The sequence below is a fragment of the Aulonocara stuartgranti genome (genome assembly GCF_965226115.1).
Source record: "Aulonocara stuartgranti genome assembly, chromosome: 16".
NCBI classification, from domain to species: domain Eukaryota; kingdom Metazoa; phylum Chordata; class Actinopteri; order Cichliformes; family Cichlidae; genus Aulonocara; species Aulonocara stuartgranti.
Window position 1 is genome coordinate 4,445,790 of NC_138952.1, and position 26,729 is coordinate 4,472,518.

Consider the following 26,729-nt stretch of genomic DNA (forward strand, 5'->3'; position numbering starts at 1 on the left):
CAGTCCAAATCAGTGAATGCTATTGTAGAATATTGTAGAGGTTCAAGCTGTGTTTGCATCATAGTCCACTGGAGCTTCTGTTTCTCTCTACAATGGCTGTCTCCCTGCATGATATGGTTTAATTCTGAGGGAATGGTAATAGAATTAATAAGAGCCGAGCTGGAAATACATTATTACAATGTCAAATCATCTGTACCGAGGCAAAAATGAGAAAAGCAATATAAAACAAAAAGTGCATGGAAATGTGGCATAAATTAGACTTATTTAAATGGTCCTTTATTGTTTTACATTCCTGTTGAGGATGTGGATTAGGACAGAGATATTCCAGGCTCTCTGAAGGGCTGTTTTTAGCCTCACTGAGTACCTTTTTCCACTGAAATCCTGCATCAGCCCGCTGTCTGTCCTTTCTCCTTGCAAAAAATCTTGTCCGTTGGCTCAATGTCTGTTGTGTGCCTGCTGACAAATAAATGCACACATGATAAATGCGAAGCGCTGCAGGAATCCTTTTCTTGTTAAGAAATAATTTCACGATACATTGCAATCGCCGACCTCTCCTCAGTCACGCCACCTGGGCACCGGGTCTGGCCTGTCCCTTGTCTGCCTGAGGTGCAGCTGGCCCTCCCTGTCAAGCCTGCCAAGACACTGTCTCCAGGCAACAGGCTCAGAGGCCACCTGTCATTGTGGATCAATGGACACACCTGCACACCCACCTGTCCACAGTCTTGTCACAACGGGGAGACGCGAGACAAAAAAAAAAAAAGACAGACAGAGAGGGACTCATCGTGGGTGGTTGATGACCTGATTCTGAATGAATGGATGAGCCCGTATAGCCTGATTTAGCTACACGAGATTGAGTTTGACAGACCTGAGAGAGGCTCGAGTGCGGCGGTGAATGTTTCGGCAGTAATGACTGCTTGTATTTGACACCACGCAGTGAGATGATTGTTTGCAAACTTTCTTATGTAACAACTCATTGCAATAATCCTCTGCTTTACTTGGCTTTCTTTCACCTTTGGAGGCTCGGAAACTTTTCTGATTAAGTGCTTGGCTGGACACAATGTCTGGACAGAAGCGCTCAGTGTCATAACCATTAGTTCTATTTGGATTCATCCACTGAATGACAGACGACTCACACCTCAGGCTCTTCGTAACTTACCAGAAACACTTAATTTCTCCAGATACTGGCAGTTAATAGGCATATCAGTGCAGGAATCTTCATATTCATATGCGCCAATGACCTTTGTGTAGACTAATTATGCGTTGTGCAGTGTGTAGACTCTACTGTGTAAAGTTACAAAAATGTGATAAAGGGACTAGAAGAGAATATTACTGACATATGAAAAAATTCTCTCTATGGACTGGGAACCATTTAGTGTAATTTTTAAAGGAGGATTAACATAAAACAAAGTATATTTAAATCCAAACCATTACTACTTTTCCTTAAATATTGGTCCCCAAAGTTAACAAGGCTGGGAGTGAAAGCAAAGCAAAGCAAACTACACACACATAAATCTTCCACTCAGGACATGGACTGCAGTATTCTGGCTGACAGCCTCGTGCCGTTCACATGAACCAGGGAGTGTACTATAGATTTGATTGTGATGCAAACGCTTCAAAGAGTGGACGTTTTGCAACTGAAAGCTGGGATCTGAGGAGGTCTTTCCAACTCAATATCTCCTTGAAGTTCAAGTATATAATCCTAGTAACAGTGGCCGCTGGTGGACAAACATGTTTCAGTAATCCAACATTAAACTTAGACTGTGCCCTGCGGTGAGCATGGCTGGCAAGGATATTTCTGCTGTATGGACTGGATTGTGATCAAGTTTACCTCAGCTTTCAATGTCAGATGAGAAGCGACAACCTTTATTGACTCTAGAAGAAGCTGTAAAACTTTCTGAAATGAGTTTGATACGAGTCAGTGAGTCAAAGAAGTTCACTTCTGACCGATGACAGTGAAACTCGGGCCTAAGTTAGCCTAAGTTAGTCGCTGTTAGCTGGAGTTAGTGTAACTGTTTTTGAAGAAGATGTAACTTTGTTACGTCGTCTCTTTCCTTTCTCTTTTCGTTTCTTTAGTGAAGGGGATCCTTTCTTTGATGATAAAATGTAGGTATGATGCTTCATAGCTTGAGTCTGAAGATGCAGGCATGAATTTAAATGTCCCTGCATGGCATGAGTTCTCTTCTTCATGAGTAAGCGGTCTCTAGCCACATACTTAATACACGGTTAGTCAGGAGGAAGACGTCCTTCCTGGTCACTATATTCAAATATGGTAGGGGTACTGGGCAGCATCTACAAATCACATACCTTCTCCTATCTGTTTTGAAGAGATGAATTATGAGTTAATGAAAATTCATCAGTTTGTTGGAAAACATAATTGTACATTAATCTGTGTATATTTATGATCACAATATCCGTTTTACTATTAAATAATCTAAAAAAAATTAAAAACTGTATCTTTAAGTTCAGTGATGACATCATAAAAATGAAATAAAATAAACACAGAATCACCAAATTTCATTAAAAACACTTTCTTTCTATTTCACATAGTTATCAATAATTGTCAAGTCATTTGTTGTTTCAGCTGCTATGTGCTGACCTCTCCTCTGTCACTCCTTGCATTTGTTGCAGCAGGATTGCAGTCCACCTGATCCACGAAGCACACTGCTTGTCCATTACCATCCACTTCACAGTTTCACTACTTAATCTACAAGCACTCATATAATCTAGTAGTAATTTTGCATCATGTTTCAACTACATTTGAAATCATGTGGCTCCTCAGCTTGCAGCCAGGGGACAGTATATACGTGTGCAGCATTCACACATGTACCTAAAGGTTTCCATCACTTCAGCAGACATTACAATGACTTACTTTTATAACATAGTTACCTAAGCCTTATCCTAATCTGAACTGGGACTTGTTATACAAATTCTCAGCTCCATATTTGTAGTCAAGGACTCCAGAGAGTTGCTTTGCATACATCACAGTTAAAAAACAACAACAAAAAAAACCAAAACGCACAAAAATGATCTTATACTCTCCAGTTCACTCTCCTGTCTGAATCAAACATTTAAGGTCATCTCCCTTTAAGCATGCTTTTTTTTTGATTGGCTGCCCTTTACCAAGTGAAAGTGGGTGGGGCCTCTGTGGGTTAGGAGTATCCACTGTTGCAGGGAAATATTCCTACTATTGGTACTTTCTGCCAGAGCATTTCGAGCTGTCTGAAGCCTTGGAACTAACTGAGATCCGAGCTTTGCTGTAACCAGAAACCTACATTTAAAAAAAAAATTATTATTACAGTTGAAACACCTGAGGACTTATGGGGACCAGCCCCCAAGATATTTATCATCTTGGGGTGACCTTAGCTGACCACAGCTTGGATTGAAATTTCTGTGAAGTAAAAGCCAAATCACTGCAAGCTGTCATGGTCCTGGGTCTTTTGACCCAGTGTTTTAAGTTTGAGTTTATTTTGTTCATTAGGTTATCTAAGTTCATTTGGTTATTAGACTCCTTGTGTTTTCTTCCCCTGTATTTAAGCTTCCCCTCACCCTTCGTGTTTCATGCTGCGTGTCTTATGTTATCAAGTTTGTATTATTATGCCTAAGTGTTTCTAGTTATTATTTTCCCCTCGTGTTTCCAACCATGTTAAATCTCCCCTGCTCTTCATGCGTTTCATGTCTGTGTCTTACGTTGTCAAGTTCGGGTTGTCATGTCTATGTCTCATTATGTTTCCTGTTTTATTGTGAAGAGGTCTGGTGTTCTGTGTTCATCATGTTCAGTTTTACTCTCCCACTGTGACGTCATTATGTTCATGTGTGCCAGCTGTTTCCTCATGTGTCTCCACTTCCCCTAATCACCTCCTGTGTATTTAAGTCCTCTGTTTTCAGTGTGTGATTGTCAGGTCGTCTGTTGTCCACGCCATGTTTCCTATGCCATGCTTCCAAGTTTCTTGTCTAGGTTTTTCTTATTGTTTGTTTAGATTTCCCAGTTTAGGTTTGTGTTAATTTTGCTTCAGTTTGCCTTGCCCTTTGTTTGTACCTTTTTTTCCAGCCATATTAAACGGCTCGCTTTTTGTTAACATTCAAGTTTTGTTCCCTGTTCCTTGGAGTCTGCATTTTGGGTCCTTTTTCAATTCATACAGTCTGCCCTCGCCAGACTGTGACACAAGCTCCAGGTCCGGGGTGTGGAAATATTTCCAGCACCTTTGGAACAAAGAGTGAAATAACTGATTTCAGCCTCAGTGAGGCCTCTGAGACATGGCATTACTGTTTTCTTCTTAAAGAGCTTGAAATTTTAAGTCAGAGCTTATTTTTTTCTTGTAACTGAGACACAGTATGTGACAGGTTTGGATGTCCAAGTATGTGAAAATACTTACCGTCCTTTGTATAAGCTTCCTTAACTCCAAAATGGGTGCCATTTGTCACAATAACACAGAATGTCAGGAAGCTTAGTAAAGTGGCTTAGAGAAGGAAAGTGTGGTTCTCACTGTTCTGTGAATGACAGCTATTTATTTTACATGAATGGCACTCATACTGTAGTTGTCTGCTGCTGGTGAAAAATGTTAATTTAAGTCATGATAATTTACTCCTTATTTAATCTTTCATCAAATGTGATTAATAAATGTTGTTTTCTCACTATGTAACTTAGCTGTTACCAACAGAGACGCCTGTACCCTGTGTAAGGTCCCAGAGGTCAATGTTAAAATCAGAAAACCTGCTCTGAGAAAGTCTCATTGTATAATGTGGTTGCCCTGAACTGATTTGAGTTAATTCAGCCCCAGGATTGTATTGAGGACCTGTTGCCCATACCATATTTGTAGCTACAAGCTGTTACTAGGGGCCATGTTGATGTAGCTCTATGCTCATGGTTCAATATTCATGTTAGTTATGCAAACTTTCTCAGATTAAATGTTTTTTCTCTCTGTCCAGATATAATACCAAGGATGAGAGTCACAGAGGGAAAGGAAATAAAGGGTAGCATATTTCCAGGTCAGGATTCTCTCTTTTAAATCCATCCATCCATCCATCCATCCAGGGGTGATTTTAGCCCATTTTTGGGGGTGCCCCAAAATGAAACAAAGCACCCCCAAAGATTTCTTACTTTTTTTTTGACAATATTTGCTTTTTGTGTGACACACTACTAAAAATATAAAAAGCATACAAAACTTGGTTGAGACGTAACATTTTAACAACAAAAGTATCGATACCCCCCCTCTCCCAAAATGGTTTGTTCCTGCTTGCCTTTCCCCTACTCTGGCTCTAGCACCCTTTCTGCCAGAGCGATGGTGGCTGAGATGCAGCAGAGCGGAGTTGTTAGTGCCTGGCTTAAAACAGGACATGTTGGCTGCATTTAACCTTCAGTTACTCTTTATATAGTTAGGTAGGAGTCAGACCATGTTTCTTTTTAGCTGAAAAACATTACACCCAGGTAACCTGCTGTGTTGAAAACATGTTTTCCGACGATGTTTGCTACCCTACAATCCGTCCTGCTCTGTAGTAAAACTGCCACAGTACGTACATCACATTTGCACACTATGAGAAACTGCCAAACAGCCCTGGTGGAGTGAGGAGCTGTAAAGAGAAGCAGAGTGCTCTGTTTATATTCTAAAAATGTTTTAAGCTCGCTTGTTTCAAAGATTGTGTACTGCAGCTTTAAATGTTTTCCAAAACCACACATACACTTATGAGTGTTTCTCAAACTTGTTACAGTGTGCACCACCTGATAAAAATGTCAAACTCTCCCAAGGACCACTATGAAAGCTTGAAACTCATAAATCTTACAACACAAAATTAGTATCTGCAGTAAAGTTTTTCATGCATTGTATACATTCTACCACAGGCAAAGTTGCCTCCATTTTTATATTCTTTTTTTAATATTTTGTAATAATTTATTTGTAATAATTTATTCTGTTTTGGGAGTGTTTTGTATGTATCTGTATTATATTATACATACACATTAAAAGTGAATCTCTGTCCAAAAAATGCACTCAGTTTACTTTTTACTCACTATGAGCATCATTTATTATTCTCCCCCAGTAATTAAGGTTAGGAGATGTATTTTTTTTTAAATTCCAATCCATTCTTCTTTTGCAGCATTTAAATAACCTTTATCAGATTTGATGGTTTGGTTACAGACTTTTCAAAAAAGTGTTTTTCTTTCACAAATGTGGGATTAAATTGTTAAAATGTACAAAACAGTCATGTCATGTTTTGTGACGAGGACCCAGGCACAGAGAGACTTGATGAATTTAAGAATCTTATGACTTAATAAAGAAATTTGCAGACTTGCACAGAGATGGTAAAATTATGATGACTGATAAAGGAGACGAAGACAACAGACGATGAGGACAGGGAGGATGCAGGGACCGAAAGAGACAGGGAAGAAGTCTCATTGTAGTAAACGAGTAAAGTGTATCTTGGCTGGCTGGGTAGCTCTCTGGGTGCTCAGCATCCCCAAAGCTCTGATCCTAGAATCGCCCCTGCATCCATCCATCCATCCATTCGCGTCCGCTTATCCTTTTCAGGGTCGCGGGGGGCGCTGGAGCCTATCCCAGCTGTCATAGGGTGAGAGGCGGGGTACACCCTGGACAGGTCGCCAGTCTGTCACAGGGCCAACACACAGTCAGACAACCATTCGCACTCTCATTCACACCTATGGGCAATTTGGATTAACCAATTAACCTATCCCCTCTTCTAAATCCAATACTGAAATCCAAATATGCTTCGAGTGCAAGATGTCAGCCTGGTTCAACTTGTTTCCTACTCCCTGTCACAGTGGAAATCTGTACAAAATCAGCTGCTGAGGAAAACACTTAATTACCTTACTTTGTCAGTGTTGAAGCTGCCCTTATTGTGAATTCAAGACAATGTGAGTGGGCAGCAGAGAACATATTGATTTTGTGGCTCACAAAGAATGCGTATGTGTGACTGTTTTGTGAATTGCTGTTGCAATTTCCACCCCAGCCCTGCATACCAGCACCATCGTAATTTAGGTCTGATTATGTCTTCATTCTTCTGTAATTTAAATGTTTACCGGGCACCCAGTCAACATCCACAATCCTCCACCCTTCATTTGCATACTGATGCTGAGGCCAATAGGCCAGAGAGTTTTGGAATAAATACAGTGTGTCATCAGCATTTGCTCACTCAGAGCTTAAATTAGCGTGGACCTTTTGCCAACGGTTCATGCAGCAGAAGTGCCTCTTTTAAATTGGCTGTGAGGGTTCATGATACCCCTGGGAAGACAGAATAGACTCATGTTCTGAATGAACAATTGTGTAAAATCCTTCCAGAATCGAGTCAAGCGGCGAAAGAGAGGCATTTTTTTTTATTTTTCTCCAAGTGTCAGTGTCAGAGATGTGCTTGTAATGTGAAACAAAAACAAGAGTTCATTTAAATGCATTAAAAAGGAGACTAGCAAATGCAATCTGGAACATACAGAGTGGTAGCTTTTTAGATTTATTTTCATTTTTGGTGATTGTTTTGGTTTTACGGCCAAGAGTTGACCTTTATCTGCCTGTCACAATGCAATAAAGGCAAGGTATTATGTGGTAAACTAATAAAGGAGGAAGAACCTAAAGGGATAATATTCTGTTATAGATATTGCTAACATTGCTCTGCAAACACCCGAATGTAATGCTTTGGATGGCAGTCCCACCTGCAAGTGAGTACAGAAATCAGTTCTGGCAGCTTTGGATTTATCTTGAGGTATGCATGTTTCTGCTTTTGCAACACTAGCATATTCATGAACTGAAGTTAAAAGTCTGCATTACCAGCACTGCAAAATCGGACCGTTACAATAAAAGCCAGAAGGGTGGGGAGCTAATTACTGCCAACTTGCATTTTATTCTACATCTCTCCGTTGTCAAACTTACCCTCAAAATCAATTTCAATATCATGATCAAAGTTCATTGCAAGTCCACTCAATCTTTTGTCAGTCATTGTTCCTTTCAAAAAGGCTGAAGGAGCACTCAGTACTGGGAGCAGATATGGGCATCATTAGTATAATGGTAGATATCACTAATGGCAGCGTCCACATTTCTAGCAGCACTGTCAGAAATTCTTTCCAGCTCAGAATTGTTTTGCTTCTGTTTTTAAAAGCTTAAAAATCTCAAGTTGTTGTCATTTCCTTATTACTTGCTGACACACAAGATAAGCAAATTCCAACCGTTCCAAAGTGGCTGTTAAGCAGCAGAAATGTTGACCGTGCAATACCCAGTATCTGTATATAACAGGAGATGCAGCCAAAAATGCAAGTGCATTAATCATTTAATAACCCAAACATATTTATTGTTGTTAACGCTGCATTTTCAAAATGTTATACAGTAAAATGAATAATAAATAAATAAAAACATTTGGTACCTTATCCATTAATTATATGTAATTGGTTTCTGTTAATTTCTGCAACAATGTGAAACTCTATTAGCAGACTCTCGAAGCTTGTTTGAGTTACAGTGTGTAATCATTAAAGTGAACATCTGTCTGCATAAATTATTTGTTAGACATATTATAATATTATACATGACTGAATTCTACTATATTGCTGACTGCGTTATCATGCAACAATAGTCTGATAACTGTCACTAAATAAATTTGATTATCAAATAAATAATGCAATGCTTTGATAAGCATACACAATTGTAAACAGAGCATACTTTCCAAAATGATTGGCTGTGATTTAATGTGAATTAGTTTGAAGTAAACTAAGAGCTGCGGCAGCGATATCACGGGGAACTGTGGCATCATTTCCAGCAGTTTTTTGATCCCATTCATGCCACATTGCAAGTATCCATGTTAATGCAAACAATCTATAATCCTCATTGGCATTTGTTCAATCTCTTAGTAGCCAGATAGAGTCATGTGACAAGGTTTTGAAAAACTAAGTACATCGTTACAGGATCAAGAGGGCAATTAGCAGTCAGGTGCTACTAATCAGGGGACTTAAATGAGCATTAGAAATCTGTTGTTTAAAAGTATTCAAGTATGTTTGTATATTAACACCATGCCACAATCTTCCCAGCAGTGGATGACTCAGCCGTGCACTGCTCAGAGAAACTGCAAAAAATCAAAAAACAATCTGAGAATACATCTGAGACTCTATAGAAATCAGTTAGCATGTTTAATGTTAAAGTTCATGACAGTACCAAACAATGAACAAGTATGGAGGGAGTCTCACATCTTTAACAAGAACATAGCAGCACAGTGTAGGTTTGCAAAGTTGAATAAACCTCAACATTTCTACAATGTCCTTTGGACGCACAGGACCAAAATGGTGATGTATGGCCGTGATGCACAGTGCCACCTTTGGCTTGCTCCCACAGGACCTGGACACCGTGCGGTCAGTCGGTTGACCATAAGCGGCGTACCAAAGTATTCTAGAGTCAGATGTAAAGCAGTTAAAGCTTTGGAAAGAAGGAAACTTGATTCCAAGCACAGCAGAAAATCTTCAACAGAATGGCTTTAAAAGAAAAGAGTCAAGTTTTTGGCAGTGCCTAGTCTAAATCTAGACCTCTGCCTGATTGAAATGCTGTGGTGAGACCTTTGGTACATAAATAAGTGCGAGTACACCTCAATGATTAGAAACAATGCTGTGAAGAAGAGGAGGCCAAAATCTGAATATATCTATATACATTTTAAAGTGACTGTAGATGCATTATCACTCCTTCCACATTATCTCTATTTTCACTGGATAGTAAACTTACAACCCAACTGCAAGCCTGAGATGAACAAACTTTGCCAATCTTTAAATATTAAGGATTACAACAGCTTTTCCATTGCAGGACCTGTTAATTAATTATTCGGTGTTAATAACTTCATATGGCTGTAGCTCAGGTGGCAGAGCAGGTCAGCCACTAATCAGAAGGTCGGTGGTTCGATCCCAGGCTGCCTCCTGGCTGCATGCCAAATATCCTTGGGCAAGATACTAACCCCATGTTTGCCTACTGGTGGTGGTCAGAGGGCCCGGTGGTGCCAGTGTCCGGCAGCCTCGCCTCTGTCAGTGCGCCCCAGGGCAGCTGTGGCTACAATGTAGCTTGCCATCGCCAGTGTGTGAATGTGTGTGTGAATGGGTGAATGACTGAATGTAGTGTGAAGCGCTTTGGGGTCCTTAGGGACTAGAAAAGCGCTATACAAATGCAGGCCATTTACCATTTATCTTTCATCTGCTCCAGTAATGAAGATCAGTGTTTATTAATGCTTCAAACATACTGAGGCTGCTTTTGACTCAATCCTGGGATCTCACAAAATAAAGTCAAACTAAAGATGAAGCTGCTGTTTACCAATATTAAATACACGAGCTGACACAATCAATCTTTGTGAGAGGATTAAATACTTAGAATGGACAATTATAAAAACAAACAATGACATAATGAAAATTCGGTTAGGAATGGGTCAGATTACATCACTGACGGATTCATGTTGATAAATAATGCGGTCTGCAGGATTTCTAGTGCAGTAAGGCAGCTAGCAAGCCAACTAAGCTGCATGGATTACTTTTAGGCACTGACATAAACATTCTGCTGCATTTTCCTGGGTGCCTCCAGTCCCCTTTGAGCTTGATGCAAAGAGACAGTGACACTCTAAGGATGCCAGTGGGAACCCTGACAGAGCTTTGAATAAATGTACACTGTTAGGGCTGCATGAGGAGTGTCAATCCACCGAACAGTGGGTGTTTACACTTGGTAACTATACAGAGCAATGATACTTGATCCCTAACGCTACCCAAATTTCTTTGCTCCCTGTTATCATTAAATGCAAAATTATAAACAGGCAGTGATTAAAGAGGCGAGATAAATTACGCACAGAAGGATATCTCAGTATCTACAGTACGTTAAAGCAGGAATGTCTGAGGTGAAACTGCTACAGTGATGCAGAGAACTGCTCTTATCACCAAGCTTGTTTTTTAATGGCTTGGCAAATCCCACAGTGCATTATCTTGGCCAAACTAAAATATATACAGTAGATAGTCATCTTACTAAATAGACCTGATAAAATTGAAACCTATGTAAACATACTGGCTGGGTCTAATGTGTCTTTGCTTGCACAACTCCATTTTAAGAACTGGGGAGAAAATTAACAGATCTTGTTTTCTTGCCAGTGCATCCTCGAAGTTCAGCCAATTTGAGACTTCAGCAGAATTTTGTCTGCTCTTTTCACACTGTGATAAATCTCTGTAGTGAGCAATAAACTGACATTTAATGAAGATAAAGAACTGAAATCTGGGGTGTGAGGTGAATGAGAAGAGAAAAAGGAGCACAGCAAGACCAAAGAAACAGGACAGACTGCACGAGATGAGACAAAAGTTAATGATGTGTGTAACGCGGTTGAAGGACCAGGGCGCCTGACTGCAGCCTCATAGACAATGAGCTATCAGAATAAGATCCGACTATGGAGCCTGAGGGTGTGAATAAAACACAGGAAACAAAAGTAGAGCTCAAATATATATATATTATGTTTGTTATGAGAAGTGTATAGACGGATGTACAAAAGAAATAAAAACATATGCATATATATCACAAACAAAAATAATGTTGACAATACAAAACAGCTTAGTAGGTTCCAAAAGGAGGTGGGATGAGGTGTAGTCCAGTATGTGATTTAGTTTAGTTCCATGGACCTGTGATAGGTCATGTGTCAACAATTTGTGATTCAGTCCATAGGTTCACAATTCCTTTTTTTTTTTTTTTTTTGGCCTGTCCCGTTTGGCTCTTTTGCCATCAGAATTATTGTCTAAAGGCCAAGAAAGATGCCCAACGGATTTACTTTACCAAATTGACCATCCCAGCCTTGCCGTAATGGTCCATTTGATTCACCTTTTATTGTTTATTTTATTTTCACTTACTGAATACGGGACAGACTTGACTGGGGGAAAGAAGGGGAGAAAGAAAGAGGGAAAGAGAAACAGCTGAGAAGAGGGACGGGGGAGAAGGGCAAAAGACAAAAACCAACAGAACGGGCAGAGAAAAAAAATGCATATATCAATCACCTGGATCACCTGCTGAGAAAGAAAAAAGAAAGCAAGCAGAAGAGAACAAGAGTAATAGAATAAACAACATCACAATGATATATGGGAATATGACAGTAAATACTAAATGTTAAACATTATTGTGCAGCACATAAGATCAACAGAACACAGTGTGCTTTGAGGTAGGAGCCAAAAAGGGTGTAGTTTGTGGGTGTGATCACCCGTGTGTACACCTGTGAGCATGGACGCGCTTGTTTTTTTTAAAAGGTTCCTTCATGTAATGATCTGCTAGAGGGTGTGGGGGGGCCACAGCCCCGTCCTCCAGGGCGTGAAGCAGGTGTGGAGGAGATCAAAACTCCAGACATCCAGAGGCCCCCAGAACACAAGAGACCAAGGAAGACCAACAGAGGGGCAGCTGCGCCACTGTCCCGGAAAGAGCTGAGGAGAGTCCCAGATGAGGGCTCACTCAGCAGCCGCGGAGCAGAAGCCAGGGGGAGTTGCAGTGATGCGCCCGTGAGCTCCGCCGGCAGCCAGCTGCGCCTGAGTGACCGAGCCCCAGGCCGAGAGGCCGGGGGCACCCCACCTCCGAAGTGGCCCGAGCGAGCCCCAGGCTCCAGGCCCCGATAAGCGGCCGCCAAGGAGTGAGCCGGTGTGTACCTGGACGCCCATCCCCGGACACAAAGAACCACCAACGCACCGATGTCTGAGGGAGTCCGCCACTGGCAGGGGAAGTGGTGGTAGGGGGAGATAGGCCTCCAAACCTTGGAGGGCCTGAGATGTCCCCAGAGAGGTGGCGCCTGACACCCAACCTGACATATAGACACAGACATACAGGCACACACATATACAAACATCCATTCCCACCCTCATGCTCTCATATGCACTTACTCCACACTCAACCAACGTGGAGACAGACATAAAGAGACGTTGTACACACGATCACACTCCCCAAGCGTACTCTACAAACCGGGTCTAGGTGCCCTCGCCCCTGGAGGGGGGAATTGCACCCAGACCCAGGTGGTGTTTCCCTTTTCCCTGCGGTGGGGGGAGGCAGACCGCCCCGACTCCGCAGCAGCAGGAAGGCTCCACACTCCAGACCGCAGTCGGACGGCCAACTCCTCCTCCTAGCCCCCCTGCTCCAGCAGGTCGCAGAGAACGGGGGTGAGAGAAGACTCCAAACCTCCCTCCACCCGCTCATTGTAATGTTGATGCATGTGTGTTCTAAGGTGCATTTAAAACCCAGGAGGGCATGGAGCTACCTGCCAGAGAGCAGCAGGTAAGCGCATGGTCCCTCCTGCTAGCCCTCAATGTCTACGTGTATTTAACATTGAGAGGTGGGCAACGATGCCAGGGGTGGGGTGTACACCCTGATGGTACTTTGGACTCCGTGTATCGTGCCCACCCCCAAGATCCTATATGTATGTGTAATGAGAGTGTGAGTAATGTGAATGTCTAAGTTGTGGGATAAAATTGAGGCAGAGGCAGCCAGAAGGGGACAGAGGGGGGGTAGCCTCCTCTGCACCCTGGTGACATACCCCCACTCCAAGGCCCTGCATGTGTGGGTGGTTGTGGTGGAGCGGGAAGAGGGAGGCAGCTGGAGATGGGGAGGGAAGGAAGGGAGGGGCAAGTGACCCCTCCCTGGGGCCAGCTCCCCCGCTGACCCCAGTAGGCACCCCCATACTCCGCGACCCGCCAGGGAAAGGGGGCCCAGGCCCATCCAGACCGGGCCCAGTGCAGCAGCGCCGCCCGGCCCCACAGAGCCCGGGACAGTCCACCCAACCCCACCACAGAGAAAACTGCACCCACCCCACCATCCACTCATCTTCCAGACTACATAAGACAATAAACACCCAGGCTGAGATCTTCCTCCACCTCTCCTGTATCTCCCCCTCCTGCAGAGAGAGCTCCTGAGGAGAGGAAAGCTCCTGCAAGATGTGACAATCTCCCCCACCAGTTGAAGAGCCCCCCAGGTGGCTCGACGCACCGGCGGCACCCTGCTCCAGGGCTGGGCCCCCATGCACCCACCCGCCCACAACCCCGGCAACACACCAACCAGGACCCAAGCCCCCGAGGCCCAGTCCGGGTCCCAGCCCAGAGACGGAGCGCCCCCAGAACCTCACGCCCATCCCGGACCCACCCAGGGCCAGCCAGGCTACCAGGTCAGTAACCCACGTCCGTCAGCACAGACCCTCCCCTAGCCCCGCTGCATGCAGCCGCGAGGAAACAGTCACCGGAGAGCCAACAGAGCCCCTAACCGGACAACACAGGAAACAAAAGTAGAGCTCAAATATATATATATTATGTTTGTTATGAGAAGTGTATAGACGGATGTACAAAAGAAATAAAAACATATGCATATATATCACAAACAAAAATAATGTTGACAATACAAAACAGCTTAGTAGGTTCCAAAAGGAGGTGGGATGAGGTGTAGTCCAGTATGTGATTTAGTTTAGTTCCATGGACCTGTGATAGGTCATGTGTCAACAATTTGTGATTCAGTCCATAGGTTCACAATTCCTACCGCAACGTAGCGGTGGTCGGGTGGCTCGCCATCTCGCGCTGATCAGGGCTGATCGCGGGAGAACAAAAAAAACCTGACCGTTGAGTCGAGTGTAAGGTAGTGTAAAGATGAATGAATCGGCCGGGTTATTGCACGCTGTCAACTGGCCTGTAGTGCAAAATTTGTCGATATCTGACAAGTACGCCAACCACAGGGACAACAGCAGCCAGAGGAGCAGGGACATGCAGCTGATTGACCCGGAACTTATACAGGATTCATTCCCGCCACAATAAAGGGACTGGCGGAAGTGGGGTCAGAAGTTACCGTGGTTACACGTGCAGCAAAACAAGAGCGGTAAATGGAGAAGTGCACCAGCAGTCTGAGCCCATTGCAGCATAATTAAAAGATGACTCAACATCACCCGATCCAGCACTAACTGTAAGCTTTATCAAAAAGCAACGTTCGAAGCCTAATCTTAAAAATTGAGAGGATGCACGTCTCCTGAAGCCAAACTGGGAGCTGCTTCCACAGGAGAGGGAACTGATAGGCGAAGGCTCTGCGTCCCATTCTACTTTTAGAAACTCTATGGGTATAATATAGCATATGTGCCCTCCAAGGGCCTAATCTTAAGGATTTTGAAATTCATTTCTGAATTCAACAGGGTGAATAAAGAGAAGCTACTTGAGGTGTACTGTAATGAAACACTGATTAGAGTCATTTTTGGGTCACTTGTGGGGTCAAAATGGATCAATCCCAATAGGTTATAATTTTTAAAACCTGGAAGAAGAAACAGTTTTGACCTTAAGCAAATATCACTTGATAATTTATATTTATATAAAATGATTTACCCTTTCTGTTAGTGGACGGGTGTTATAGGCAGCTGTAGCCCATCGCTTTTTGCTAGGATTCACCTCAAATTCCACAAAGTGCTGGACTTTTTTTCATGAATTTTGTGGTCTTGGTGCCTTTTGGCTTGCTGTGTGGAAACTTGAAGACGTTTGTGTTACAGTTTTGTTGAATGAAATTCCACCATATATTAGTTTAATGGCTCCTCCCATAGATTATGTGTAGTCTTTGTTATTGTTTAAAACACATGCATTTAGTGATTAGTTGTTTGCTTTATATCAAAGCAGTGGTAAACGCTAAATGTGACAGATATTGAAATGCACAGACATTAATGCATCTTCTAGGCTGTAATATGCTATATAAGCACAAGCCTCTCCCTAGATAAATAGGAGTGGTAATCTTTCATGTGTTGTTCTTATGTTTCTCGTGCACTTTAACAAGAATGGTGAAAGATGGTTCAGCCACGACTACTGTGCGTTTTTGTTGCCCTGAAATACAATTACAATGGATAAGTATTGTGTTTTTCATGCCTTTTATTTGGTGCGGTTTTGTGAACTTGTAGTGCTTTCATGAATGGATAAAGAGTCTAGGTATAGATTGAGCAAAAAGTGGTTGTAAGCACCTATAATTGAGGCAGAATTTCTGAAGTGTAAAATTGCTATAAAATTGCATGAGCACGGGTTTGCTCATTTATTGACAGGATCAGATTGTAATGCTCTGAAATTCTGAAACTTACAGTAAATACTGTAGTAGCTGTGAAATTTAATGTGTTCTGTTCTCGTTTTAATTTCAGTTTAATTTCAAAACTATCTGATGCAAATAAATGACTTTAATTAAAAATAAAGAAATGCATATTCTATTTTCATAACTGTAATAATAAGGGAGGTGTGCACAAAGTTTTCTGGGTGTGCAAGCCCGGGGAGAGTAAGCTTCAAAGGGGTTGACACTGTTAGTAAATAACTCATGAACACACCAAATGGGTCGAAGATAGAAGAGTCACAATGGCAGTGTCCTTTATGAAAAATCCAAAAGCTGCAACTGTGTGATTTTGATGCTGGAGGGAAAGACCTGAGAGGTTAGAGAATGAACTCCTCATGTCACACTTCACTAGCTGAGAACTGTTTTTGCTCAGGGAAATCTCATCTGAGCTCAGTCATGTCGTTCAGCTGCATCCGACTATGAATGGAGTGGGAAAGTGGTATCAGTGTACCTACTTGTTTTTAAATGAAAGCAGGATCTTAGCAGTTTCCGTGTCTGCATTACACACAAGAGTGTGTGTGTTTCGGGTGTTGGTGGGGGGATTCATTTTAATGAATCACAAATGATTCAGTTTAATGAATCATTTGTGAATCTTCTGACTTTTTTTTTCTTTTATCAGAGAGATAAAATGATTTGACTCACTTTCAAAGACATCTGTGTTCCTCAAAGGCTGAAGTACAGCAACTTTTCTGCTGTCAGACCAAAGTTTTGTTTTATAGCCAAATTCCTGCAGAAGTAATGACTTCCCCAACAACCTCGGCTCAGCTTTAGTGCTAATAAGCAAATGTTGGTAGGCTATGATGGCAAATGAAGTGGATAGATGAAGCTACATGCTATACAGTATTTGTTACAATGTGTATGTTAGCATGATAAACAATATTTATTGTACATACTGTAAATAGTATATTTTCTCCCTGCAATAAAAAAATATTTTACTGTTTTTTTGCAGATGCCTGCAAACCGTGGTCCCAGATGGCTAAAACTAAACTGTCATCACAACACAGGAGGTGTGATGACAACAAACAATAAAAGGGAAATGGGAACTGTTACTATGCTTAAAGTAGAACAACTGTTGCTCTCACTTTAAGTAACACTAGTTGGAATATATAGGACTGCACTAGCTCTGTCTTTTTAAATTGAGCAATATTTAAAACTATAACCATGCACACTGCCACATATGGCAAATTTAAGTGACAGGGAGGCCACTCTATAAATGGAAAGAGGCAGTATGTGCTGGAGAGCTTGTCACATTGGAATCCCTAGTATGCCAATCAAGTCCTCTTCTGCAAGTACAATCCACTTATTCCAATTACACCGCTGCCATCAGATGCGATCTGTTGTTTTTGCCACAGGAGATGAGACAGCATGTCTGCAAAGCTCCCAGAAAACAAGGAAAATGACTTTCATCTTTTTTTCCCCAAGTACACAAAATGCATCTAATAAAAATTATATCAGGTCAGATGAATTCTCTGACAGTCTGCATCATTTTGCAGGCATGTGCTTCAGCCGCACAGGCGATCCGCCACGTCTGTGCTGTCATTTTGGCTGCCCACATATTGTTTACTGACATCTTTATTTATTTATTGATGTTTAGCATGCAATCATGGTTCGCACAAAACTCCATGATGTAAATTATAGAGAGTCAATACTTCTCTGCCAGCTTTGCTGCTATAGAGACTTGGATTTGAGCCAGGCATGTTACCCACACCCCATATTGACAGGAGAGGCAACAGACACCACGCACATAGAATACTAACAACAAGATACAGTGTAAAACAGTAGCTCCTTATGTGTTCTGAAGTTGTGGTGATGCACAGCATTCTTGGCCATTGACTACAGGTGACAATTTGAGATGAAGGTTACTTTTAATACAACAGTATCTTTTTTAGCTGTAGACTTACTTTTGTAATTATTGTACAAAAGCCATGATCCTGGCTGTCAGTAGCTTTCATAGACTGTAAATAAAAGGTGGCCACTGCACCATAGTCCCTTGATTTGTGGACTACCACTTTCAAGCTTCCACATTTTGCTGATTGCTTTAGGATGAGCCTAATATGCAAGCCACAAGTTACCATCTCATTCTTCTGTTTCTTGCGTGTGACTTCTGGTTTTAAAACACCAACGCTTCAAAACGTGTCTTCTCTAAGCAATCAGTGACATTGCAGTGGCTGCTTTAGTCAATGGAAATGACACACTTTCTGATTGAGTTGAGTCAAATTGGCAATATGGTGATTAGCCCTTTATAGCCGGTCGGATTGGGCACGCTCTGTTTTGCGTAACTATTTTTAAAGCCCAGTAGAATTGCAACCACATAAGCTAGCGCAATAATATTTTTTGCATATGTTTTTGCAAATGAAACCGGAGGAATTGTACTTGCATCTTATGCATTCAGCTTGTCCTAGGTCACGGTTTTCTTCCACATATGGCTTTGCAAAAATAGCGTAAAAAGTATTTGCAGCAACAAAAACATAATATTCCAGAAACAGGCTTTGCTGATCTGATCAGCTGTTCATAGCACTTCCTACGTTGGAATTAATAAATATATTTCCTCTGGTTGAAAACTATTTTGTGCAACTTTTTTGCATTTTGAAATTTCTCTAACTAGAAATATGTGTAAAAAACAACAACAATGATTTTCATTTTTTTGTAGTTTATGGCACTTTTCTTTTGCAATTTATGTAGTTACTATGGTCTTAAGGCATACATATAATTAAAATTTAGGATTTAATGGTTGTACTGATGTATTGCAACTTGAAATACTCCCAAAAATGGCACTACAGCATGTGAAAATATAAAGATAAGCTCTTGGTTCTATGGTAGGTCTTAACGGGTTAACTGATAAATTGGTGAAAACCTGTTTCCATCTGTTGCAAATCTGTTACATCTACATACACAGAAATTGTAAAACCAGCTACAACTTCCTCCATAAATAGTGATATAATTGGTGGATAGTGATATCGCTGCAGAATGGGCGCTCGTCAACCTTGCTTTTATGTAGGAATATAAGCAGAAAACAACCAGTTAGCAACCTGATAAGTTGAGTTGTTGGCAGTAGTTGGCATTGCAATCTATCAGCATTTCTAAATTAGATGGGAACTATTCGCAAACCTTTGCCAATCTGTCTGAGGGTCCAAGTCAGATCGAATGTTGATTGTTTGGATTGTTTGGACACGTTGCATCCCACCAGGTCACTTGTGCATTTGTTCTTCAATTGAAACTAGTCTGCAAAGGCTGAGGGTTTTATATGTTCAGCCTCTGAGCAACCAGTTTGCTCCTGCAACTACTTGTAATTGGTTGCCAATTTGCTTTATTTTATGTTTTATTCTAGTGCGACTGAGCCATTGTAGAGTTTGTTTTATTTTTAACTCTGAAGGTTGTAGTTTGGACACAGGTTTTCCTACTGCTCCGAAAACATGTATCTTGTCTAATTAAACGTTGTGATCTTTTAGCAGTGTTGGGAAGGTTACTTTTAAAATGTATTCCACTTCAGATTACAGAATACATGCCCCAAAGTGTATTTTGTAACGTATTCCGTTACGTTACTCAATCAGAGTAATGTATTCCGAAAACACGTAAATCTTTCCATGTGTCCAGTATCTTAGAGAACCATGACAACAGCTCTCTATTCATAACCTCTGGACTTTGGCTACAACAATTGCTCAGTTTGCACATCTGTTATTTTTACAAGCCAACCCAATATAGGAGGCTGAAAGTGGCCCTGAGATGATGTGAAAACATTCCCTCAGTGCTCGTCTCTGTTCCTGGGAGACTTAAGTTGTAAAGCAGTAGTTAAAAACAGAATGTGATGTACTATTGTGTCTCACTCGTGTGTTGTGAATCAGTACTTTTACGACCAGTGGTGTCTGACCCAATCTCAGTCATCATTAAAATTGATCTGAACTCTGTCTTCCAAAAAGACTATAAGCACTAGGATCAATAGACTTGAAGGCACACCAGTATATAATGCTAGGAATTGCAGTTTTTTTTTTTAAAGGTCCATTCTTTGCTCCACTCTCCACATATGTTTTATATAAAAAGGATGTAGATAGAATAAGTTATCCTTATCTGTTGCCCTGCATTAAACTGTCTACACTGAGAGAGGCACAGAGATTTGCTTTCATATGCAGATCTGTCTAACATTCCAGCCCAATACCTTAAAACAACATCTATATTGGATGCTCACAAATTATGCCCAGTGGCAAAATTCATTGCCAGTTCAGGAAGTCCTCTAAGTTGCAAGATGGAAAGCAAAAGTCAAGGGACAGATCAAAATGACACGTCTTAAAATAACAACTGTCCCCTAACTGTAGCCAGGTTTATTATTTGACTGTCATTCTGAACAATAAAACACCTTCTTGGACCTTAACAACTCCTTTGATGTTTTCATCAAAGGCTTGTAACCACTCCACAGTTCTGTGACTGCTCTTGAAAGCCTGGTACTTCAACACAGACGGCCTTGGTATTATTAGACCCAGTATGGTCAAACAAAATAGGCTATAAAGCTTATGCTTATTATTTTTGAAGGTCAGGGATTACTGTGTCTTGGTTGCTAATTGAGGTTCCTCTCGCTCTATTGTCAGCCCTCTTCACTCCAGCACCTACTGTACATGCACTTTTGATCTTAGATTACAGAAAATATTCCTTTACCAGCTCAGCCTCATCAGGAAAGATAAAACATTCAGAAAACAGCAATCGTTTTGTCCATGTTCATGGGCACAAACATTTTCTTGTGACAGTAAGCACAGCTTTGAAAGTATTATATTTCAATAGGGAGCATATTTAATGTCTGCAGCATGTGTTTTCTCCAGACAAAGGAGGGATATGTGAATATGGCAACCAAGGAAACATAGAAGTAGCAAACATTTATTTAAAACCATAATATACATATATTTAATATCCTATCCCTACCATGTCATTTTGGAAGATAATTAATAATGTATTTCAAAATAATAAGTTGGCCATAACCTGTTACATTTTGGATGTTTACTTGGGTCTCTGGTCTGAGCCACAAAATGATTTGTTCCGCCAATTGCAGCTCCTCCAGTCTGTATATGTGGATTTTGCCGTGTCTTAGATGTATAAAATAGTTATTTTGTGAACACAAATCAATACATATTGGACCCAAAAGTAAACTGCTCAGAAATAAAAATCAGCAGATCAGAAGTCATGGCTGTTGTGTTGGTAAGTATCATGTGAAGAAGTCACCAAATTTAATTTGATTGATTTTTAAACCATCTCTTATTTCTAATTTTGTTGGTGGATATTGCTGATATTGGGGATGTTTTAGCAACTTCCCGTGTTGATGTTTTTGTCCTGTCTTGGCTGAATTGTTACTCTAGTCGAAGAATTCAGCTTAAAAAAAATCAAATAACATCCACTTCCCTCTCCTGACATCTTCTAGCAAAATTCCTATACTTTTAGATCATTCCCTCCCCTACCATTTCCTGTCTCTGTGCACCCGTTAAGAGCTGAAGTTTTATAAACCGCCCCATACCCAGAAAACTTTGTTCCTGAGACTCAGCAGGAAGCGGACAGAAAAATGCATCCTTCAAAAACCTGCGGGGAGACTTGAGCCAGACCAAAATTGTACTCCATTTTGGCTGAAATCGTTCATCCACTTCATTACAGGGGATTGAAAGCAACCTGCCACCTTCCCAGGGTGTTTAAACTAAATTTAACAAACTTTCAAGCTGAGACGAACAAGCAGAGCGGGGTCTTTATTGTTCGTGTGCCCTTTTCCCTTTCAAAGCTGCATGGGCTGCCTTTATCACACAAATTGCAGTGGTGCGGTGGGACTGTGATGTCAAACCACATTGTAAAAATGACACTCATGTTGCATGTTTGGCAGAAACCCAACTACCCAGGGCTTTGCTCGTGTCAGTCTGCTGATAAGAGAGACTTGTTGGCATGTTGCAAAACTGTTGAGTCTACAGTGACTGGCACTGGCAAGTTTTTTTTTTCTCTTCAGTGTGTTAACAGTGGTGCAAGACGAGTAAGGAAGAAAACTGCAACACAGAAACATCAAGTAATCCACATCACCGTAAACCTCGATCAGACAAGATCCTCTTTTGTTGTATTAAAATATACAACTTATAAATGAGTTTTAAGTTAGAATCTTATTAACAGTTGGCATACTTACATAAACATTAAAAACTGTCCTAATGGTTGACAAATTATGAAACACCCATTGCCAATTAGGTGTGACCAGTTACCTTCAGAAAGGCTGTTAAATAAACTCATGTACATTCTGCAGCTACAGGCATGACAATATATATATATATATATTTTTTAATCTCATTTTCTTGTTAACTTGATTCATGGGTAAAGTGGCAAAAAAAATTATAAATTTAAAAAGTGAGTATCACGACTTTTAGCACTCTGGCAGCCTAATATCAATTCAATTCAGTTCAGTGTTATTTAAATAGAGACAAATAAAACAACAGTTGCCTCAAGGCACTTCACATCATAGGGCAAAGAACCTGCAATAATAGAGTGAAAACAGAGGAGCCCCAACAATCAGATTTATTAATCTTCCTCCTCTTTGGAAATCAAATTTGAAGACCTACGTATTTTTACAGGCTGTTGAGTCACTTTGAAACTGGCTATGGGTCTGTGTGTGTGTGTGTTTCTTTTTTTAACTACACGATCCTTCTGCTGAGCACTTTGTCAGACACTTGTACTGTTTTAAATGTGCTCTACAAATAAAGCTGACTTGATTTGACTGGACCCTCTATTTGGCAACAATGGGAAGGAAAAACTCCTTTTTATCAGGAAGAAACCTCCCGCAGAACCGGGCACAGGAAAAGGCAGCTATCTGCTGTGACTGTGGTAAAGGGAGGGAGACAGGACAGGACAAGCTGTCATTATTATTAACTCATAAATTAGTCACATTATACAGTAAAAACCACTTTGAAAGATTTTATCATCAAAAATGAGGAAAAAATGAACTTTATATAAGATTAATTTAAAAACGATCTGTGTTCCGGTTTGGAAAACAGAACACAAATAATTTATTTTACTTGCTCACAAAGGTAAATAAGTCATGTAGTTTAACAATATGAGACTGGCTATGCTCCCTGTTCTCTGTCTTGTACATATAACAAAAATTGACAATTAAAACTCAGAAGCACACAGCAGAGTACAGCTATGTGAAGCAGCTATCACCTGCTGTGGTGACAGAGTGGAGACACCTAGTTTTATGGATTGGTGGAGCTTGGTGCAGTCAGTAAAACAGCATTTGGAGACTGAAGGAGCTCAAACCGCAGCATTGGAGTCAGTTGGAGTAGTCTGCATGTCTGATTCAGATGCATATAGTTATGACGTTTATTGTTTGTTTTCAGTTTATGCCTTTCACATTGTATTGTGTTAATGTGTTAACAAACAAAACAAACAATACAAATATAGATGGATATCAATGCTGTTTATAAGAAAAACTAAAAAATGTCATAAAGAATTTTTATAAAACCCAATTTTTAGGAATAATTTAAAAATTTTCTTAAATGTTTTTTTTAGATTAAATTTCAATTAATTTATTTAAACTCTATTAAAATAATACACAGTGCATTATTTTACTACTACTGTATTTTATTCATTTGAATTTAAAGCCAGGAACACATTTCCATCATGTTTACAACTCCACTCTATCAGTTTTTAAAACCAACAACATCAATACAAGCAGCATAGTGTTGTGGCCATTAGCACTATTGTTCCATAGCAAAAAGGTCCTGGGTTTGAATCCACCTGAAATTTAAAATCTAAACAATATGAATAGTAATGCCAGTGATGACATCATTTTATGTTAAGTATTTAAATATGTTTAATTTTGTATGCTAACATAGCTGTAAGGTATATATGACAGAAGTTTTGGAAACAGATGCATTGTGCATTTTCTTTCACATAAATAAATAAAGAAACTTTTCTTCCCCGTATTCCAAGCATAAATGGTTTCAACTTTACATTATATTTTCAAAGAGGGATATGACCTTTGCAGAAAATGTTGACACAACATTAACTAAGACCGATCAAACATCATCTGCTTACTGAGAGGACAACAACGCCTGCCGCTTCCCAGCAAATGTAGCGAGTAATTCTGTATCAGTTGCATCACAAGCTAATGTCTCATGAGGCGCAGACGTTCCTGCCAAAATCTGAGGGTAACAGATAGGTGGAAGAGTGTGAAGTCTGTGTGTGTGTGTGTCTATGCATATACCATAGCACGTGTGCAATGACTATTTAGGTAGATACCCCTGTGGAGGTGATGTATGTCTTTACAAACACCTGATTATTTTTAGCTCTTTGATTTCTTTTGTTATGTTATTAACAAAACTTGTTACATAGACAATTAGTCTCGTAAATCCAGTTTGTAAAAACCTCGTATAATCATCAGTCTCTCTATTCACTGTTCACTGTTGTGTGTCACCTTTTTATGCAGTAGAGAGATTTGTTTGAAAAGAATTGAAATGAAGCTCCTTCACCGTTGATTGAATGAAAAATCACACATAAATGTAACAAATTAAAAGAATATAAGTTTTATCCTTTGAGTTTTGAATATCACCCCATTTATACATCCACACAAACAGATTATGCACCACCCTTTGTAATGCTGCAAACACATTAGGAATGTGAAGTAACACTTCATACATATTCATAACACCTATCATTAAAGCAAAAGTTGGAAAAGTTCATTAGCTAACCAACCCTTGAGGGTCTTGGTACTATTTTGTACAGCACAAACAATAAGCATGCAGAAGAAGTGAAATAAATGCCACTCACTAAACTGAATAATGAGACAAGAAGTGACGAGTTTGCAATACAAAGGTGAGAACAAAGCTTTTTAAAACTTTTAAAACTTTTTCAGTGTAAGTATTTTTATTTGTATTTGCTTTCAATGCTAAATCACACTATATAATAAAGATATGGTAAATAAATGGTAAATGGCCTGCATTTGTATAGCGCTTTTCTAGTCCCTAAGGACCCCAAAGCGCTTCACACTACATTCAGTCATTCACCCATTCACACACACATTCACAGATATCAGTTATAGTGTGTTTAAAAATCATATATTGTCATTTATTGTCACTTTAATGCTTGTTAAATTAAAAATTAAACTTGGGGAACCCTAGAAATACATTCAGTAGAGAGACATTAAAATCAAAGAAGTGCAATTGAAATGCTGTAGATTCTATTTGTGATTCTATTTTGGATAATTTAAAGAACAGTATATTTTTGGATCGTTCATAAAAAATAAATAACATGCAAATTAAGAAAAAAAACAACCCTGTTGCTCAATGCGTCACCTTGTGTAGAAAAAGCCAAATGGCGATCCGTGGGGGTTTAAGTGTTAAACTTAAACCCCCACGGATCGCCATTTGGCTTTTTCTACCTTTAAAACCCGGAGAGCAGCCAAATGGCTTTTAGCTAGGCTTTAGCTTCAGCCAAGTGGAAGCTAAATTGGCTAGTCATTCATATGTAAATTGGGTCGTTATCTGGGAATTCTGGAGGGAGGGGAGTGGGGGTGTGTGATTGAGGGCGTGGGGGAGCTGCTAAAAGCTGTGCACTTCCTTTTGTGTTTCATCTTGATGCATTCTCAATCATCCAGGGAAATAAATCTCCAAAAGTCACCAACTTGGAGTGTTTCAGTTTGCCATCTTAGGGAGAAATCAACACACATGGGTGTATGTCCTTTGTTGCTGAGATTTATTGATAAAAACAGTACAAAAAACCAACCATTTGTACACATATTTACAAATGGCCTGCTGAGTGGTGCATGGAGCATGTTCATTGGTTCATGGACCTCCCTGAACTAATGGCATTTATTGCAATTGTCATCTTGCGGGGGATTAACAGGGTTCCATCTCTAAATGACTGCTGGTGGGCAAACCTGGGAAACCCACAGATAATTGGAACTATGGCACGAAACCGCTTCCAAGACATCATGCAACACCTACGCTTTGATGACAAGTCCACCCGCAGTGATCGAGCAAAGACTGATAAGTTCGCTGCAATTTCCAGTGTGTGGGGATCATTTGTCACCAACTGCATCACGTGCTACAACCCTGGTCTACATATCACCGTTGATGAACAGCTTTTCCCATCAAAGACTCGGTGCTGTTTCCTGCAGTATATTGCAAGTAAACCTGACAAGTTTGGGATCAAGTTTTGGGTGGCTTGCGACCTAAAATCCAAGTACATTTGCAATGTCTTCCCATATCTTGGCAAGGACCCCAATCGTCCCACTGGGGAGAGACTTTCTGAAAATGTAGTAATGAGGCTGATGGAACCATTCCTAGACAAGGGCAGAAATGTTGCCACGGACAATTTTTTCACATCGCTTTCACTTGCACAAAAACTTCTTAGACGGAAAACCACCATCCTCAGCACAGTCAACAGGATTCGCAGGGAAATTCCTCAATCCACTAGACAGACAGATCGCAATGAATTCACCACTCAGGTATGTTACAGGTCTTTTGTGGTTCTATGTTTATGTGTTTCATTGTGTGTAAAAGGGCTATGGAAATAACAATTTATCTTATTTCTTAGGTGTTTTCAACCTCTGCTGCCACGCTGATGACGTATGCGGCCAAACGGAAGAAGACAGTCTATATTCTTAGCAGCATGCACAGCGTGGTTCAGACTGATAACACCACCAAAAGGAAGCCAAAC

The 26,729-nt window shown here is 40.5% G+C and overlaps 1 long non-coding RNA gene across 1 annotated transcript in view; it reads right to left on the bottom strand.

Moving 5' to 3' along the window:
• Window positions 1-580: 580 nt before the first annotated feature.
• LOC309691065 overlaps window positions 581-26,729 on the bottom strand; it is a 45,967-nt gene continuing 19,818 nt past the window's right edge. The window contains exon 3 of the long non-coding RNA XR_014271877.1: window positions 581-721. This is a non-coding gene — a long non-coding RNA (uncharacterized lncRNA). The remainder of the gene's footprint in view (window positions 722-26,729) is intronic.